We start from the raw sequence: 20,868 nt of genomic DNA, 5'->3' as shown, positions 1-20,868 counted from the left end.
GTGTCCCGGAGATGTTCCCTAAAGCGCTCTGCTAGGAGGCGTCCAGTGTCCCCAATGTAGAGGAGACCGCATCAGGAGCAACGGATACAATAAATGATATTAGTGGATGTGTAGGTAAAACATTGATGGATGTGGAAGGCTCCTTTAGAGCTTTGGATAGAGGTGAGGGAGGAGGTGTGGGCGCAGGTTTTACAATTTCTGTGGTGGCAGGGGAAGGTGCCAGGATGGGAGGGTGGATTGTAGGGGGGCGTGGACCTGACCAGGTAGTCACGGAGGGAACGGTCTTTGCGGAAGGCGGAAATGGGTGGGGAGGGAAATATTTCCCTGGTGGTGGGGTCTTTTTGAGGTGGCAGAAATGTCGGTGGATGATTTGGTTTATGCAAAGGTTGGTAGTGTGGAAGGTGAGCACCAGGGGCATTCTGTCCTTGTTACGGTTGGAGGGGTGGGATCTGAGGGCGGGGGTGCGGGATGTGGACGAGATATGTTGGAGGGCATCTTTAATCACGTGGGAAGGTAAATTGCGGTCTCTAAAGAAGGAGGCCATCTGGTGTGTTCTGTGGTGGAACTGGTCCTCCTGGGAGCAGACGCTGCCAATGGTGCTGGATCTCGTACTGGGCCCATACTTGCCTCCGTCACTGTCTCCATGAATCTGCGCTGGATGCAATTGCCACCGGGAACCCAAACTCACCTCCGCCACAGCAGCAATGAGTGGGCACTAGGACCGCCTCGTTGTTGCAGAAGGCCCTGGGATCCCAGACTCACCTCTGATGCCGATGCCACTGCCACATGTTTGCGCTGGGCCCAGTTACTGCTGAAGCCATCACCATGACCGAGTTCTCCAACATGAGTTAAGTAAAATAAAAAAGGGGGATAAATGAAAAGAATTGAAAAGAAAAGTAGATGTCCTACTTCACCATTCTATCTGTATGATGTTGCTTTTATTTTTAAATAGTCTACAGTGGGATGTGGATGTCATTGGCACATCCCTAATTTCTGTCAACAAGGTGATGATGAGCTGCCTTCTTGTACAACTACAATCCTATTGAAAAGGGATGCTCAGGATATAGGCCCTCAGAATGGAAATGTGATAGAGTTCAAAGTCAGGATGGACAGTAGTTACAGATGATGGTCCTCCTTTGCATCTGTTGTCCTTGCCCTTCAACGTGGTAAAGGCCAAGGGTTCAGAAGCTGATGTCAAAAGTGATTTTTGTGAGTAGCTGTTGTGGACTTTGTAGATGGTAAATTCCCCTTTCATTTTACATCAGGGGTGAAGGGAGTTAATAGTGAAGGGAGTTACAGGTTTGGAAGGTGCTGTCAAAGAAGCCTTTGTGAATTGCCGTGAATCTGTTGGCCATGATGTTGAATATACATGTTCTCTATAAAGGAGTCACTTAATGGTAATTGTCTGCTCAATACTCAATCGTTACTTTGATTACACAATATTGTGGTTTTAACCGCAGGCACTATTTAGAGACAAAAGGTTTTATAATGAAGCAATTTCCTATAGTCCTGTCTTTCTTGATAAATGAACATTTATCATTGGTGTTTTTAATTGACTGGAAGGAATACAAACTCCATTCCATTGTGCTAGTTTACTTCTCATTTTCAGCCTGAACCACTATCTAACAGCAAGAGAGCAAAATGTGTCACTGTTATAATTCCAACTAATGGCTACAGTGAACAAGTCCAATCTCAGAATGAAACAAGGCTTGATGGATCATATGCTTAATTTCTGAATTTGGTTACTATGTTGATTATTCACAAGAGGCTCCATATATTCTTCAACAACATATTTATTAGATAAAACAAAGAAAACTCTCTATACCTAAGATAATTTAAAGATCTTAACACAACCAGCAAAACAAAGTTTCAACCTGGTATCCAAACTGTTCTTTTTACAGATATTCATTTCACAGCAATTTCACACCTATTTCAATTCTAACTTTCCACTTAACTGACTACCCCCCTGTGCTGTTCCTTGGGCTTCAGAGACAATGTTACAATTCCTTTCTGAGTCCTCTGCACAAACCTTTTTTCACAATTCTGATTATCTAAACCTTTCCAGTTCTAAGAAGTTAAAGGTTCCTTTCGAAATTCTCCTGCGTTTAAACTCTACAAACTAAAACACTTCAGCAAGCGTGACTGGCTACCCAGAATCAAAAAGCTTAATTCTGCTCGGAAGAACTATTTTCCTTTTTGAACTGAACTCCTGATTCTTTTGAACTGAGAACCTGACCTTATGTTCTGAAGTCAAAGCTAAACTAATGGCTTTCTGGTCTGTTGCAATGTCAGCAGTATAAACATTACATCGATTAACACTGCAGGAGACCTGCCAGATAGGTGACTGCAGTCACATGTTTTCTTAGAATTGTTGAACGCATGTTTCAAATGATTTTCTGATTTGTTCTAAAAAACGTTCACAAAACCAATCCACAACAGCTGCCTTTATTATAAAATCCACATCACAATATGTGTTACACCTCAATAATTAACACTTCTTTGATTCTGTGATATAATAGACCATTCATCACAGTAAGGCAAAAGTGAGGACTGCAGGTGCTGGAAATCAGAGTTTAGATTAGAGAGGTGCTGGAAAAACACAGCCGGTCAGGCAGCATCTGAGGAGCAGGAAAACTGACGTTTCGGGCAAAAGCCCTTCATCAGGACTCTCATTACAACAAATCCACAGATATCTCTGCTTAGCAAACACAATGCAATGAATTAAGGGGGAAACTGGGAGGCAACTGTTAGAAAGGGGAAAGGGGAAAGGCCTCACAAGATTTTCCAAGAGCCTGGAAGAAAAGTTGGGTTCCTGTCAAAGGCCAGTGGTCAGCCTTTTCAACACCACGAGAGCCTTCGTTGGTCCTGAAAAATGTATTCATCACAGTAAGCCTCTCTCTATCAGTGCAATGTCCCCTGTCGATATGCCTTGAATCACAACACTGTCTTGTGGATACCGCTAGAGAAATGAACGTTAAGGAAGTAAACCTGACCCAAAAGAAAAACATGGCATGAAGTCCAAAGTCATCTTATATCTAAATTCGACACCTTTTCCCAGCCAAGTTGTTGTCAAATGTAGTGAAATAATTATAGTAAGGCATTTATGGGCAGCATGGTGGCACAGTGGTTAGTGGTGCCTCACAGCATCAGAGACCCGGGTTCAATTCCCACCTCAGGCGATTGACTGTGTGGAGTTTGCACATTCTCCCCGTGTCTGCGTGGGTTTCCTCCGGGGCTCCGGTTTCCTCCCACAGTCCAAAGATGTGCAGGTTAGGTGAATTGGCCATGTTAAATTGCCTGTAGTGTTAGGTGAAGGCGTAAATGAATGGGTTTGGGTGGGTTGCTCTTCAGAGGGTCGGTGTGGACTTGTTGGGCCGAAGGACCTGTTCCACACTGTAAGTAATCTAATCTAATACTGGAGGTATACTTAACACAGAGTTCACCAACATGGTGCAAGCCATCATCTTACAAGATGGAAGGCTGCTGCCTTTAAAGAGCTGTCACACAATCTGAATTCATATATAATCATAAAATGTGTCAACACAAAAATAGTACTTGATTTACTAACTCCACACTGATGTTCTTCACCAATAACCAATTTAAAGTCTTCATATTCTTGTATAAATGGTGATCTAAAAAATAGCATTCAATACAAAGTGTAAGAAATAAGAACAGGAGGAGGCCATTTGTCCCATCAAGCCTGCAGTACTGCACCTCGCTACCCTCAAATCAATCTCTAAGATCATGGCTACACTGCCCAGGTCTCAAATTACCTTTCATGTAGCTACTCATAATCCTCAACTTCTCGATGTTTCAAAAGTTAACTTCCAGTGGTGTAGCCTTCACAACTCTTGGTGGCAGTGAATTCCACACATTCACTTCCCTCTCAGAGAAGAAAATTCATTGCATCTCAGCTTTAAATGAATGTCCCCTTGTTCTCTATGTTCCCTAGTTCAAGACTCCCCCACCATTGGAATGTCGACCTTGTCAACATCACACCAGCCCCTGCCTCCACACCTTCTGCACCTCCTCAAAATGGCTTTCTGGATCACTTCTTGCCAAAATTAAACTGATAATATAGCTATCACCTACTTCAGTAGTGCTCAGAAATTAGCAGTCAACTTGTTTTAATTTTCTCAGGCAAATGGTTATGTTCAAAATGCCATTTGGGATTGGATGAAATGCAGTTCAACCTGATTACAATTTTCAGGACCAATGCAGGCTCTCGTGGTGTTGAAAAGGCTGACCACTGTGGCCTTTGACAGGAACCCAACTATTCTTCCAGGCTCTTGGAAAATCATGTGAGGCCTTTCCCCTTTCCCCTTTCTAACAGGTGCCTCCCAGTTTCCCCCTTAACTCATTGCATTGTGTTTGCTTAGCAGAGATATCTGTAGATTTGTTGTCCACCTTAATAGACAACTGCTTTTGCGTGCTGGTCCAGTGCTTTGCAACGTTCTGATCATATGGAAAGGAATCCAGTGCCAAAAGTTGCTTTGGAGCACTTCACTAATGGCGGATGCTACATCTGTACACATCAATGTCTACATAAATCACTCCACTGTGCATGATCAGCTGGTAATCTGGAGTAATAGAAATGTAGAGTTACAGCGGTGGAAAGGACGATGGATGAAGACTCGCCAGCTGAGGTAGTTTGGGCTGAGGTTAGGAATAGGAAAGGTGAGGTCACCCTGTTAGGAGTTTTCTACAGGCCTCCTAATAGTCCTAGAGATGTAGAAGAAAGGATTGCGAGGATGATTCAGGAGAAGAGTGAAAGTAATAGGGTGGTTGTTATGGGGGACTTTAACTTTCCAGATATTGACTGGGAAAGCTATAGCTCGAGTTCGTTAGATGGGTCGGTGTTTGTCCAATGTGTGCAGGAGGGTTTCCTGACACAATATGTAGATAGGCCAACAAGAGGTGAGGCCATACTGGATTTGGTTCTGGGTAACGAACCAGGCCAGGTGTTAGAATTGGAGCACTTTGGAGACAGTGACCACAATTCGGTGACTTTTACTCTAGTGATGGAGAGGGATAAGTGTGCACTGCAGGGCAAGAGTTATAGCTGGGGGCAGGGAAATTATGATGCGGTGAGGCACGACCTAGGATGCGTGGCTTGGAAAAGTAGGCTTCAAGGCAAGGGCATAATTGATATGTGGAGCTTGTTCAAGGAGCAACTATTGAGTGACCTTGATAAGTATGTACCCGTCAGGCAGGGAGGAAAGGGTCGTGTGAGGGAGCCGTGGTTTAATAAGGAATTGGAATCTCTTGTTAAATGGAAGAGGGCGGCCAATGTAAAGATGAGGCGTGAAGGTTCAATTGGGGCGATTGAGAGTTATAAGGTAGCCAGGAAGGATCTGAAGAGAGAGCTAAGAGCAGCAAGGAGGGGACATGAAAAGTCCTTAGTTGGTAGGATTAGGGAAAACCCTAAGGCTTTCTATAGGTATGTCAGGAATAAAAGAATGACTAGGGTAGGAATAGGTCCAGTCAAGGATAGTAGTGGGAAGTTGCGTGTGGAGGCTGAAGAGATTGGGGAGACACTGAATGAATACTTTTCATCAGTATTCACTCAGGAACAGGACATTGTTGCTGATGTGAATATTGAGTCACAATTAATTAGAATGGACGGCTTTGAGGTATGTAGGGAAGAGGTGTTGGAAATTCTGGAAAGGGTGAAAATAGATAAGTTCACTGGGCCTGATGGCATTTATCCTAGGATTCTCTGGGAAGCAAGGGAGGAGATTGCAGAGCCATTGGCCTTGATTTTTATGTCCTCGTTGTCTACTGGAATAGTGCCAGTAGACTGGAGGATAGCAAATGTGGTTCCGTTGTTGAAGAAGGGGAGTAGGGATAACCCTAGTAACTATAGGCCGGTGAGTCTCACTTCTGTTGTGGGCAAAGTCTTAGAGAGTATTGTAAGGGATAGGATTTATGAACATCTGGATAGGAATAATGTGATCAAGGATAGTCAGCATGGTTTTGTGAAGGGCAGGTCATGCCTCACAAACCTTATTGAATTCTTTGAGAAGGTGACTAAGGAGGTAGATGAGGCTAAAGCGGTAGATGTGGTGTATATGGACTTTAGTAAGGCATTTGATAAGGTTCCCCATGATAGGCTACTGCAAAAAATACGGAGGTATGGCATTGAGGGTGAGTTGGAGGTTTGGATTAGGAATTGGCTGGCTGGAAGAAGACAGAGGGTAGTACTTGATGGTAAAGGTTCATCTTGGAGTGCAGTTACTAGCGGTGTTCCGCAAGGATCTGTTTTGGGACCATTGCTGTTTGTCATTTTTATAAATGACCTGGAGGAGGGGCTAGAAGGTTGGGTGAGCAAGTTTGCGGATGATACGAAAGTTGGTGGAGTTGTTGACAGTGAGGAAGGATGTGTCAGGTTACAGCGGGATATACATAAGTTGCAGAGCTGGGCAGAAAGGTGGCAAATGGAGTTCAATGTAGGTAATTGTGAGGTGATTCACTTTGGTAAGAGTAACAAAAAGACTGGGTACTGGGCTAATGGTCGGATACTTGGTAGTGTGGGTGAGCAGAGAGATCTTGATGTCCTTGTACACAGATCTCTGAAAGTTGCCACCCAGGTAAATAGTGCGGTGAAGAAGGCATATGGCGTACTGGCTTTTATTGGTAGAGGAATTGAGTTCCGGAGTACTGAGGTCATGTTGCAGTTGTATAAGACTCTGGTGCGGCCGCATCTGGAGTATTGTGTGCAGTTTTGGTCGCCATACTATAGGAAGGATGTGGAGGCACTGGAACGGGTGCAGAGGAGGTTTACCAGGATGTTGCCTGGTATGGTAGGAAGATCGTATGAGGAAAGGCTGAGGCACTTGGGGCTGTTTTCATTGGAGAAAAGAAGGTTTATGGGTGACTTGATAGAGGTGTACAAGATGATTAGGGGTTTAGATAGGGTTGATCATGAGAACCTTTTTCCACGTATGGAGTTAGCTATTACAAGGGGGCATAGCTTTAAATTAAGGGGGGGTAGGTATAGGACAGATGTTAGGAGTAGATTCTTTACTCAGCGAGTCATGAGTTCATGGAATGCCCTGCCAGTAGCAGTGGTGGACTCTCCCTCTTTATGGGCATTTAAACGGGCATTGGATAGGCATATGGAGGACAGTGGGCTAGTGTAGGTTAGGTGGGCTTGGATCGGTGCAACATCGAGGGCCAAAGGGCCTATACTGCGCTGTATTTTTCTATGTTCTATGTTCTAGAACCCTACAGATGTTTACCCAGATTCTTCCCAAATCCCATAAATGAAAAACATGTGTTACACAAATTGTTCCAAATGCCAATTAAAAACCTGTCAATGTCACTTTAACCGTGAAAATCCCAGAGCAAAAGGAAAGACATATTGGCACTTTAGAGAATAAAGCAATTAAGGCACAAATCTTATGATGCTTTTTAAATCATTTGTCTTAGTTGAATCATAGAATCACAGACATGTACAGCAGGGAAACAGACCTTTCAGTCCAACTTGTCCATGCCAACCAGGTATCCTAGATTAATCTAGTCTCATTTGCCCTCACTTGGCCCATACCCCCCCTTCCTATTCATATACCCATCTCGATGCCTTTTAAATGCTGTAATTGCATCAGCCTCCACCACTTCTCGGGCAGCTCATTCCATACACACACTACCCTCTGTGGTACTCCTTTAGGTCCCTTTTAAAATTTTCCCCTCTCACACCAAACCTATGCCCTCTAGTTCTGGACTCCCTCACCTCAAGGAAAATACCTTGTCTATTTACCTTATCCATGCCGCTCATGATTTTATCAACCTCCATAAGGTCACCCCTCAGCCACCGATGCTCCAGGGAAAACAGCCTCAGCCTATTCAGCCTCTCTCCATAGCTCGAACCCTCCAACCCTGGCAACATCCATGTAAAGCTTTTCTGAACATAATTTGTTTTCTGAAATACCTTCTGAAATAACTCCAAAGGGGCCGATACCCCGTCACCAAGTCACCCTTTTTTGGGCAGCATGGTGGCACAGTGATTAGTATTACTGCCTCACTGTGCCAGGATCTGGGTTCGATTCCAGCCTCAGGCGACTGTCTGTGTGGAGCTTGCACGTTCTCCCCGTGTCTGCGTGAGTTTCCCCCCACAGTCAAAGATTGTAAGTTCAGTTAATTGGCTATGCTAAATTGCCATGGCATTCAGGGATGTCCAGGCTAGGTGGATTAACCATGGGAAATGTAGGGTTACAGGGATAGGGTAGAGGGCTGGGTTGGAGTGGTATAGTCTTTGGAGGGTCAGTGCAGACTTGATGGCCTACTTCCACACTGAAGGAGTTCTTTAATTTATTTACACGTTTATAGAACTTGACACTGATCCAGCTCCCTCAGAGCTACCTCTCAGGGTGAACAGAACCTCTGACACTCCTGTTTATATCTGTCAGCCAGGGTTCCCTGATTGAACCAGATTAAGAACCCCACTCAGTGAGCAAATATACTATGAGGTCCACCTGGCTGACCTTATTACAATCATAACAAGAACTTTGTAAGGTCCATTGGGACTCTCGGTCTTACAATTTGAAATTGACTTATCAGCCTGCAGCAACCTCTTACTTAAAGCTGCCCCCAGGTCGAGTCTTACTGTCAACCGAAACAACTGGCACAGGTTGATGGTCTCACATGTCTGTCAGCATTTGCTGTACAGCCAAAGGCTGAGGCCTTGGAATATAAAGCTTCATTTAGAATAAAACACCTTGGCACCAAGTTCTCTGAAGGGTTTATTACACATTAGTGCAGGAACATGGATCAAAATAATTTCTACTTATAACAGGAGCACACTTCCATAGGAAAGCTAGGACTTCTACATTCCATCAGCAAAATAATTTCATTAGTAGCTGAAAACGCTCTTTGCTCCTTTCTGCAAGATCTAAATAAATATACGTCAAGTGGTTTCATTTAAACTGATCATTGCTTTCAAAGAGCCAGATTAACTGTGTGGCCTTTAGTGAAATTGATCATCGCAACTGAAAAATGTTCCATCCTCCGAGTAGACACTCAGCAGTGTGTATTTTTTTCTCCAAAGCCAATTCCTTGGTGCCGTTTAATTTTCACTGGCCTATGAATAAGTCACTTTTTTTGTAGCTGCCTGCTCCTTCTGCTTATTACTAATGGTCAGGCATAGTCAAATGTTGATGAACGTTTTAGATAAAACAATTAATATATCCAGACCTGAAGGAGAAAGTGAGCTCCAGGTCAACAGGATTCTGCCTTTGGTGACATTTAACGTTCTGTGTGCTGTTGAAAGCTGGATGAAAAACAAGCAGCCTGTGCCCTTTCATCGAACCTTCCCCGCCAGCATTGAACAAGCTTTTTTTAAATATAGTGCAAAGGAACTGAGGAGCACTGGGCGGCCCTCATGCTTTTATGGACAATGGCCAAAATGCCATTAGTTAAGTCTGAGTAATAAAATGCAAGCAGGTCCTCTCTTGTGTACTTATTTAATAAATAAGCATGGGGGAGGCAGTCAGAAAGGAACAACATGATACTGATTACATGTACCTACACAAATGGGCCAGATTTCCCACTTCCACAATGGAACAAAGCAATGGTACTGGCAGCCTACCGGCCAGTCTGTTGTTTCCATTCCCAGCTCTGTTGGCTTCCTTCGGGACAGGGGCTTTTGGTGGGGGAGGGAAAGAGGCTTGATTTGAGGGTGGGCTGGAAAATCAAGTCGCCTGCCTCATTCACTGGGACTGATGAAGGGCTTTTGTCCAAAACGTCGAATTTTCCTGCTCCTCGGATACTGCCTGACCTGCTGTGCTTTTCCAGCATGACTGCAATCATGACTCATTCATTGGGGGTCAATATGGGACCCGTCAGCTCAAGTTCCTGACTTCCTGGGATGTTCCCGGGAGCAGTTCGGAATTTTGTAATGATGACCAGCTCCAGACCAGCAGGCACAACAGGCAGATGTGCCAAAACGGTTTTATTGGTTGGAAAATAAAAGGAGCAAGCTTGGACAAAAAGAAAATTACCCTGCTGAGTTGCAATGACATTTTCACTTAAGCTATCCCAGGTACTAGCTCTCCATTTGATCCACTCTCTGTGAAAATGAAGACCTTGCCATTCTTTTAAGAGCATGCACAAGCACAGCTCCAGCAGTGTCCATGGATTCAGCCTCAGATATCCCCACCATTCCCCTGGCCTCAAAATGGGAGGACCATCCATTTAGAATCATTAAGACATTAAATGGAATCATTAAGAAAGGCCAGAGAGACTGCGACAGTGGCCCATTACAATTTGGAAGGGTGAAAGGTGATTTTATTGACCCTCAGGGGAATTAACAGGCAAATATTATTGGAAGGATGTTCTGTCTTGTGTGGACAGGACACAGGGTGTGCTATTTCAGGGCCAAATAATTGGGACTCTAGAGGGCTGTCTCTACCCCAGTCACGAGTGGGTTGCCGGCTCACATTGGAGCAGGCCTGGGGGTGGGGTAGCTTCCGTCAGGAGCAGCACTGGGGTCTGTGCTTTCTGTCGTTGCCCCTGCTTGTGGGTGAGATGAGAAGTACAGGGAACATTTTAAGAATGGGGTTGGAGAAAGAGCACCTTCAGAGCCCACACAATCCTCTTGTCTGTAATGTCACACATCGCAGGACCTGTCTTCAGACCAGTACGTTTATTTGGTGCAGCAACCCAATGCCACACCAAATAGAACCTCGCTCCCCCACCCCATCTCCGTCTCACTTGCTACTCTACTCTCTGAGGGATGTGGTGATCCAGGTACCAAGAGGATCACTGAGGTATGGGCAAACAAGTCACTGAGTGGGGAGGCTGTGATTACTAGGACAGAGGTAATGAGGGAAGCAGTGAATAAGTCACCAAAGCTGTATCTGGCAAGTTGGTAATTGAGCAAGATATTCTCAATGACCAGAGAACACAAGCCTAAAAGAAACAGGAGTAGGAGTAGACCATCTGGTCCATTGAGCCAACTCTGCCATTCAATAAGATCATGGCTGATCTTTCTTGTGGACTCAGCTCCACTTGCCCACCCTCTCTCCGTAACCCTTAATTCCTTTACAGTTCAAACATCCATCTATCTTTGCCTTAAAAGCATTCAACAAAGTAGCCTCAACTGTTTCACTGGGCAGGGAATTCCACAGATTCACAGAGTAGTGAATGCAAGGTAACAGCAGAGGGTACACAATTGTGGGATCACTGGCACCAACATTGGGTTCCAGTGTGCTGGTGAGGTATACTGGGTTAAAGCTTAGAGGTTTCCCTTTAATTCTGATATAAGTAGAACTTTCTTCACACGATGGTTCTTACTATGCAGTATTCTCTTCCCTAGAAAGCGCTGGGAGCTGTCAGTAAAGTTATTCAAGGTAGAAAGAGGTAGAGTTTTGATAGACAAGGGAGACAGCTGTTATGAGTGCAGAAAGGAGAGTTAGGGTTGACAGATCAGCCACAACCTTATTGAATTGTGAGCTCAAAGAACTGAATGACCGAACCCTAAGTCATACATAATCACCCTTTGCAAACTCCACCTCGCAGCAAGCTGGTAAAAGAAGTACCAAATAATCACAAATCTGTAATTACAGTTAAACTGTTAAACAAGCAAGAGATAATGAACCTGATCCCACTAAATCAACATGTGTTAACAATGTAAAACACTGTGTCCCAAGCAGGAAGACAAAACTTCACAGACTGAAGAGGCTACAATTCTGGAAGATGCGGTATTATTTTATCTTGCTGTACTGAACTAGTGAGAAAGAAGGCTTGGATAATATCTGAAATATTCTGAATACTGGAGGGAACCTACACTGCTAATTCTGGTCATTAGTTTTCTCCAACAATTTGAGTGAAATTGTTTGCCGTTTCAGATATCCTGGACATGTTTTTCATCTTTCCCACCAGCCATCAACAGTATATTTGAGCTGAACAACATATCATGAGTGCTCTGGTATTGCTCTAAGATTCTTACAACATCTAAAACACATCATAACACATTTTAACAAACTAAAATGTCCCAAGGTGCTACATATATGTATTGTAAAATGAATTGTGACACAGATTCACAGGAGGAGGTATTAGGTCTGGTGGTCAAAAACTTGGTCAGAGACTTGGGTTTTAAGAAAGATTGTAAGAGATGAGATGACGTTGAGAGACAGAGAAGTATATGGATGGCATTGTGGTCGAGGCAATTGGGGATATTGCAAATACAACAATGGATAAACATCTAAATGTTAGGAGTTCAGAAATAGAGGTCATGATTTAGAGATGCCGATGTTGGACTGGGGTGTACAAAGTTAAAAATCACACAACACCAGGTTATAGTCCAACAGGTTTAATTGGAAGCACACTAGCTTTCAGAGTGCCGCACCTTCATCAGGTGGTTGTGGATGTTGTGTGATTTTTAACAAAAATAAAGGAGCACAGATATCTCAGTGGGGGTTGTGGGATCAAATGAGATTATACTTAGGAAGAGACAAGGTCATGGAAAGAGTTGATCAAGCATGAAAATTATAAAACCAATATATTGCTAGACTGGAAACTAATGTATCTCAACAAGTACAGAGGTGCTCGGGAAAATGTGAATTAAGAAATGGACAGTGGAGTTTGGGCTGACCTCAAGTCGAAGAGGATGGAATCTGGGAGACAGGCCAGGAATGGGAGTTAGCATAGTCAAGTCAAGAAGTAATGAAGGCATGGTGGAATATTTCAGCAGCAGATGAGCTGAGATAGGGGCCAAACCCAAAAATGCAGAAAAAGGTGATCTGAGGAATGACATAAATACAAAATCAGAAGCTGACTCCAGCTTGAAATATTATACCAAGGTGGCAAAAGACTGGTTTGATCTCAGGCTGTTGTTTCCAGGGAGATGGATGGCCTAGAGTTAGGGGATGATGTTTGGATTGGGGGTTTGATCAAAAACAATGGCTTCAAACTTCCTGAACTTACACGAACTTAGTATGATAATTGCTCCATCAAGCTTTCTACTCACCTTCTGTTTTCCTGGCAACTGATTCCTAAGAACCCTACAAGCAACCATTGGTGAAATCACTACACCCTTGGACAGTGGATGAATCCTGACGACGTGGTGACGTACATCAGCGCAGGTATTTTCGACATCTGTTAAAGCAGCACTTGTTATTGTAGCTTGTTGCAGTTGGTATAGTTGTCCTGAGATTATCTGTTTAAAGAAACCTATATATTAGTGTCAGATGGCCTTATGACTCTGTCATAAATAGAACTGGCAAACACTTATTGGTAGAGTCATTGTGTAATTGAATGCAGGATAGTACGTTTACAATCCATACCTTGCTCGTCCACTTACATCCCACCAATTCTCCATCTAAACAATTACATTGGACCAGAAAAGGAGGGTAGTAGAGTTCACAGCATATATATGTATATGGATTACACTGATCCTCAAAACTAGTGGATTTCACATATGCTCCTATAAACTACTGAGGCTATGATATCATCTGAAGAATAGGTATTTGCAAACGATCTTCAGGTGAGACTCTCGTTTGTTTGGAAATGCATGAAAAAATAAATTAAAAACAGAAAATCCTGGAAATACTCAACAGGTCAGACAGCATCTAGAGAGAGAAAACATTTCATATTTCAGGTCAATGACATTTCATCAGAAATAATGTTCACAACTCGAGATCATCTGCACCCCTTCTTCTTTGCACATGTCATGTGGAATTAGCGATGAGGCACATTGTCTTCTTTATTGCGTGGGCAATTAGACTCATCTGGGTAGAGTGCGGAGAGAAACTTGGACAAGAAAGCTCACAGACCTAAGTGTTCTCCATAAACTGAAAAAGGATAGAGGATTGGTCAGATTCCACGGGACTGTGATTTTCTTTGGCTGAACTTCCCCTTGTACTGCACCCATTTGATATTCAGCTTCCAGACAGGGTGGAAAGGTAAAAATCTACTGTGTTGTCTCACATCACAGGAATAAGGGGGAGAAAAAGCAAATGAATTAGAAAACCGTTAATAGTAATATGATAAAGTGTGCCAAACATAACGCAAACAGAGGGAAGACTAAATCTATGACAAATATAACGTCTCTGCCAATCTATGAGAAATATACCATCTCTGCACATCTACAGCATGTTACAGTAATTGAAGGGTAAGAAGAAATATATTTCACACATACCAGTATATCTCCAGTGGTGTTTCACAAAAGGGGGATGATTGTATGCTTACATCGCTACATGTACCTATAGTCTTATATAAGGAACACTTCTACATTAGATTAAAAATGAAAAATGTTAGTGCTTTGAACAAAAAAACTGTGAAAGGCAATATTTCCAGTTTTTTAAAAAACGGGGTTACCAGAGCTGATTGTGTGCTGAACCTATAAGGTTACCTGATTTGACCAGTGAAGGACATATTAGACATCTCAGCCACATGGGTGTGTGTTCAATGTAATTTTGCCCAGTGACAGACCTTTGATGTTTTAACTATGACCAGTCGCATATTCAGGAGCATATAGCATTGCAATAACTTCCAAATTGGGTCCAGGGCAAGTGACTACAGTTTGAACAATGGAACCTCAACATCCAGCCTGTGAAGAAGAAAGCATCTCTCTCACTTCTCTGAGTGGAGAAGTAAAAGGAAGTTCCCAGCAGATACCTACTCTGATCTTCTCTTCTTGAAAGGAAAAGGGAAAACCACCTTCAGAAACACTGAAGGATGAATCCTCAACTGGTAAATGAAAGGGTGAGAGTCAACGTGTTTGCTTCAAAAGGCCTGGGGAAGGAATTGAAGAGGGAAACATTTCATCAATGTCTGATACCAAAACTGTGCTTCACTGACTATGATGTTTGATCCTCCCTCACCTGTTCTATTTTCGTCACTTAGCTTATGCACCTGCTTTATGTGTATCAGGGATATTTTTTTAAATGGGAAAGAATTTAAGTTGTAGAGAGTTCAAAGTTAGTTATTTGTGTTTCTCTTCCGACATTGGTTAAACACAATCTACTTACAATAAATTGCTGTTCTCTTGTTTAGTGTAGAAACATGGTGGCTGATTTCCTTAAACCTGAATTCACCAGTTAGGTGAACTGGGGACTTTAGATCATTCAAGGCTTTTCACATTCATGACAACTCTGGGACTAGTATGGCTTGATTTTTAGTGCACTACTCATTGTGAATCATGACAGTTACTCTCTCTTTCCAATGTAGTAATGCCATATGACTACTTCTGAACTGTCCTTTTGTACAGTTTTGAAATTTCTTTCCTGTTTGTTAGCTTTGCTTAATTGCTCTTGACATGCTGAAAGTAAGCCACCATATTGAATTATTGTAGTACTTGGTACTTCCATGGTGCTTTAGGGAAGGGAGCTTTTACTTAGCGATAGCAAAGGAGCCCATAAATGGAGAGTTGGTGAGTTGTTGCAATGTATCTTGAGTTAAGTATACACTGCTGCTACAATGCAAGGGAGTAAAAGTTGCGGGTGTTGGATGGGGTGTCAATCAACCTGGCTACTTTATGCTGGATGGCAGCAACCTTTTTGAGTGTTGCTGGAATAGCATTCAAGTCAGTATTCTATCAAAAATTTTACTTGTGCTTTTATTGTGGGTGGTGAACCAGCTTTATGGAGCCACGACCACTGCCCTGCAGTAGCACCTGGTTACTGGTTAGCTGCAAGTCTTATAATCAAACACCAATGTTTCCAGTCAAAATGGCTGCAGTCTGAGTGTGCTTGGCAGTGAGTTGTGCTTGCGTAGAAACAAGCTCTGCTTGAATGGCTGCAGTTTGAGCTCCCACTGCATCACTCAGACATTTTCCAGCATCTGTTTGTAATACACAGGAAGTTGAGAGTCCAACCATCAGTCACAACAGTATAGCTGGATCTACGAGTATTCTCATGCAGTTTGCTACTACTTCCAATCTTGACAGGATAAGTCTTCAGCTCTGCTCTGTGCAAGGTTGATGTGGGTGTTCTGCATGCTTCCTGCACTATTATCTCGAGGCATTCTAACAGGCCTATATATCTAACTTTTCTAATGGGTATGCTGGTCAGTCTGTGTGCCATCCTATTGATATCCTCAGCAGAATCCTACACTGGAGAATTCCTAGGAGACCTTGCCTGCTTGCATGCTGGCACTGTGCCATTATTTCACGTAAACCTGGCTGCTCATGTCTCATCTCATGCAATTCCTGGCTCTTAAGCTGCTCTGTAAAATACACAGACAGTCAGTATCTGAGCTGGAATCAATCACAGAGGGTCAGGACCTAAGCTGGCATCAGACACAGAGGGTCAGCACCTGAGCTGGCATCAGTCACAGAGGGTCAGCACCTGAGCTGGCATCAGTCACAGAGGGTCAGTACCTGAGCTGGCATCAGTCACAGAGGGTCAGTACCTGAGCTGGCATCAGGACAAGTGATGATGCTTTTATCCATCTTCAGCTTCTTCTTCTCTAATACTAACTGCACTTGCACCATCACCTGATTGCTCGGATTGTACTTTTTGGGGGATCAGAAAGGAGAAAGGCAAGGATAAAATTTGAAGATAGGACGTAGGGAAATTAAGAAGGACATGCTTCAAACCAACAATCCTGATGAAGCTGATCAGTGAGTGAGAAGATTGGGTATTTGGATACTATCATTTTTAAATGTTTTCGCCTTGCCACTGTACATGATGGCTGTCATTGCCACATCCATAATGTTGAGCACCATCTCTTCCTTTGGTGGAGGTGTGGACTGCCAGGCCGGACTCCACATTGCCAGTGTGCTCCTGCATGTTGTCCCAGAAGGGAGAGAAAAGTGTGTCAGTGTGGTGGTTTAGCTGCCATAGTGGAATAGGTTGCAAGGTGATGAAGCTGTGAGATGTGGCTTTGAGGCTTGAAGCAGTGCTAACTGTTTGAAGCTGAGGTAATGTTTTGAATGTGAAGTGCGATTGGTGGTTGATAGAGCTAATGTTGGGTGAATAGAGCATTGTGTGAGACTAATGGTTCAATTGGTCAAATATTGAGTGAAGGTGATTTCACTGACCTCATTAGTTCATGTGAGACCATTAAATCTGTTCTTGCCATGAATCCAAGGGTTTCATTGTTTTCATTGGAAGATAACAGCTGTCAGTGCCAATGACTCCATAAAGCTTACTTGAATATCCTCCAGGGGTCAAGGACCTCTTTCCACGTGTCCTGCTCCTGCTCCAAATCTGCGAGTGCTGCATCAGAGAAAGTTGGACCATTTGCTCCACAATATTATGGAATGTTCATTGCTTTTGCAAGTCCACTTCCCAGGTGGTACAATCTGGCTTAAAGAAATTCAGATGAGCTACTCACACGCAAAGCTCATGGTGAAGATGGATAACTTATTAGCAAGGATTGAAGATTGGCTGGCTGGTGGAAAACAGAGCATATACATGTGTCTAATTAGAAAAAAAAAATTGATGATTGGAATCTCACAGGGTCTGTACTAGGGTACCCATTTTTTAAAAAGTTGCATGATTTAGCTGAAGGGAGCAAAGATATGTCAGTTAAATTAGTAGGTAATGTTTACTGTGAAAAACCATATGTAAGTTGCAGACAGATAGAGAGAAGTTGAACAAGTGGGTGAAAATCCAGCTAATGGTGTATAATGTGGGAAAATGTGTCATTGTTCACTTTGAAGGAAAAATTTAAAAAGTAGATAATTACTGAAACACAAAAGGACTGTAGAATTCTGAAACACAGAGGGATTTAGGTATCCTGGTATTTGAATCACAAAAAGCTAGTATGTAGGTACAGGACACAATAAGGGCAGCTAATGGGTTGCTACACTTTATTTGTAGAGGAATTAAACAAAAAAAAATGTTTCAGTGTTACAGGGCATTGGGGACATCACAGTCTCCTTATTTAAGGAAGGATATAAATTAATTGGAAGTGGTTCTGAGGAGGTTTACTAGATTGATACATGAAAAGAATGGATTTTCTTACTGACAAAGTCTTGGGCAAATTTGAATTGTTTCCACTTGAGTTTAAAAGAGGGAGGGGAAACTTAATTGCAGTATATAATGATGTTTTCTCTTGTGGATTAGTCTTGACCAGGGACCACTGATTTAAAATTAGGATCTTTTCAGGACAGAGATGAGGAGAATAATTTTTACTTTGGAGGTTTTTTAACTTTGGAACTCTGCCTCAGAAGACAGTGGAAGCAGAGTCATTGAATATTTTTACGACAAGTGGATAGATTTTATTAAGCAGAGGAATCAAAGGTTGTACAGGGGAACTTGGAATCTAAACCACAAACAGATCAGCTGTGATTTTATTGCATGATAGAGCAGGGTTCGAGGAGCTGAATGGTGTACCCCGAGTCTTGTTTTGCTTTAACATTCCGGTTGTATACAGCCAAGGGAAGCTCTTGGACTAGTTGAATTATCGCTGGATTGTTAATCCAGAAACCCAGGTAATGTTCTGGGGACCGGGATTCAAATCCTGCCATGGCAGATGGTGAAATTTGAATTCCACAAAAATTGAGAGTCTAATGATGACCATAACACCATTGCTGATTGTCAGGAAAATCTCATCTGGTCCGCCAATGCCCTTTAGTGATGGAAACTGTCATCTCTACCCGAGTTGGACTACATGACACTTCAGAAAGGAGGAAGTGAGGACTGCAGATGCTGGATATCAGAGCTTAAAAATGTGTTGCTGGAAAAGCGCAGCAGGTCAGGCAGCATCAAAGGAGTAGGAGAATCGACGTTTCGGGCAAAAGCTCTTCTTCCTGAAGAAGGGCTTATGCCCGAAACGTCGATTCTCCTACTCCTTTGATGCTGCCTGACCTGCTGCGCTTTTCCAGCAACACATTTTTAAGTACATGAGACTTCAAACTCACAGCAATGTGGTTGACTCTTAACTGCCTTCTGGGATGGGCAATAAAGGTTGGCCTAGCCAGCGACACCATCATCCCATGAAAATATTTTTGAAAAGAGCCAAACAGTAGTGACTTGTTCCTAGGGCTGGATACAGAAATCAGTTAAATGAGCAGTTGGTGTGAAGATTAAATGTTGCTTACATCACGAGGAAAAAATATAATGATTAATCTCTCAGTTGTGATTCCCCCTATCCTGTGCCTTCCATTTATGGAGGCTGCCAAATTTTGTTCCATAATTCTCACAGGTTCCATAAGCTGATAAAGCATTACTGGAAAGTTAATCGTTTTAAGGAGCTCCCTCCCACAATGCAATTTGGAACAAATAATGTTAAATTCACATCAAACACAATAAATAAAAGAAGAAATAATCACTTGCTAAATTAATAAAGTCAATCTATTCACAGTTTATTGGGTAAGGTTACAAATATAGCACCTATGTATAACTTTTTCTTGATTTAGGTAGATCTGTTTAAATATGCATACAGCTATGAATATGTAAAAAATGCAGTTTGCTTTCAAACAACTCCCACATTAGCCCTAAATGATGTGAATTTCATGCTGTGAAAGTTAAGCAATTTACAGAGATGCTGATACACATTAAAGGCTCTTTCTATAGGTTGCTCTCTTTCTCTATATTTTCCCACAAACTCGCTTCTTCATCACTTCAATGCTGCTACTTTCCCATTACTTTTTTCATGTACCAAATAATCTAATTTACGACAAGGATTGCCTTTGCTGGTCAGATTTCTAACATAGGAAAAGAGGAGGCCAGTTGACTTTTCAAGTCTGCTCCACCAATTAATGAAACCACAGCTGATTTTCAATCTCAGTTCCATCTCTCTGTTGCATCTTCGTATCTGAAGTGTAGTGGAGAAAGGATGCATAAAATCAATTAATTTTAGATCAAAACAGATACATGCATGTGAACTAATTGCTTCTGTGTTTAAGTCAGTGTGGGTAGATACACTACGTACCGTTGAAGAGACATGGATGGTCAAGGGTTTTATTTCCTGTAAAATCTTTTTTAACTGTCATTGGATAGGGGAATAGAATTGTCATCAATGTGAACTGGTTTTGGGGAGGAGGTGTGAATAATCTGGGTCCTTCATTCAGAGTGCTGCCTAATAACCTGGTTTATGCAATCATGCAAGGAATGATTATTACAAGTGACTTCTCGACACTCATTGTCAGTTAGGCATTTTCTGTTGCATCTTTATTCAGAGAATAAGTAAGAAAGAAAGCAGGAGAAACTTAATCTGGATAAGTGACTGAGGACAGCAAATTAAACATGAAATTTCTTTTTGTGTCATTTTCATTCCAGTTTATTTTTGCCAACAGAATCCTGGAAATGTGAATATTCCAACAACATTGCAAACAGGGATAGTTCAGTCCAATGCTCAAATCCTCTTAATACATACATATATCAAAAATTCTTTCTGCCAGTGTTAGTAACATACTAATACTGCAGCTCAAGAGGTCAATTGACTTATAAATTACTTCTCAAGCCATCTACATCCATTTTGTACAATGACAGTTAATGAGTCCCACACAAAATGCTAACTGTACATTTTAGATTTTACCAAAACTGCTTTTCTTCATACATGAATGCAATATCATTAGTTCAGTCAGAAATTGATGAGATCAGGGTCCATGGGTGCAAGATGCCAGTTGAGGCTGAGAAAGAATAGGCCGGAGGTTCTGCCAGTAGGTGTCAGGTACACTGAAATAACCCCAAACATTCAGTGAAGGGGACAAAGTAAGTTTGGAAATTCCAACTTTAAAGAGTTCTGTTTGGCTGAACAGCCAAGGGACCTCTCAGATGTGGCACTTAATGGCTGGAGTTAAAAGAAGGGAAAAGACAAGCTTCTGGTGTTTGTTTTAGGCAGATCTGGACTTCCTGCTGTTGGTACAAACATGGAAAATGAACATTGCAATTATTGGAAATCCAAGAAAGAGATAGCAGCATGTGCTACGTGCAAGTTCCTAGCTAGAACTATGGCTTCCACATTCCTAAAGGCCAT

General features: G+C 42.4%; 1 protein-coding gene across 8 annotated transcripts in view; it reads right to left on the bottom strand.

The window, feature by feature from the left end:
• The window catches only part of LOC122557667 (leucine-rich repeat-containing protein 4C), a 998,121-nt gene that overhangs the window by 364,944 nt on the left and 612,309 nt on the right, over positions 1-20,868 (bottom strand). For 6 of the 8 annotated variants that reach the window (XM_087996325.1, XM_087996323.1, XM_043705489.2 and 3 more), the window contains one exon: positions 12,968-13,156. The exons of the other annotated variants lie outside the window; for them this stretch is intronic. The gene's annotated coding sequence lies outside the window, so the exon portion shown is untranslated. The remainder of the gene's footprint in view (positions 1-12,967; positions 13,157-20,868) is intronic. 8 annotated transcript variants of the gene reach the window in all.

The sequence above is a fragment of the Chiloscyllium plagiosum genome, unplaced genomic scaffold (assembly GCF_037043375.1).
Source record: "Chiloscyllium plagiosum isolate Xiang-an unplaced genomic scaffold, Cpla_swu_hap1 HiC_scaffold_18, whole genome shotgun sequence".
Taxonomy (NCBI): Eukaryota; Metazoa; Chordata; class Chondrichthyes; order Orectolobiformes; family Hemiscylliidae; genus Chiloscyllium; species Chiloscyllium plagiosum.
The sequence above is the reverse complement of the archived record's forward strand: the minus strand, read 5'-3'. Positions and strand labels throughout refer to the sequence as shown.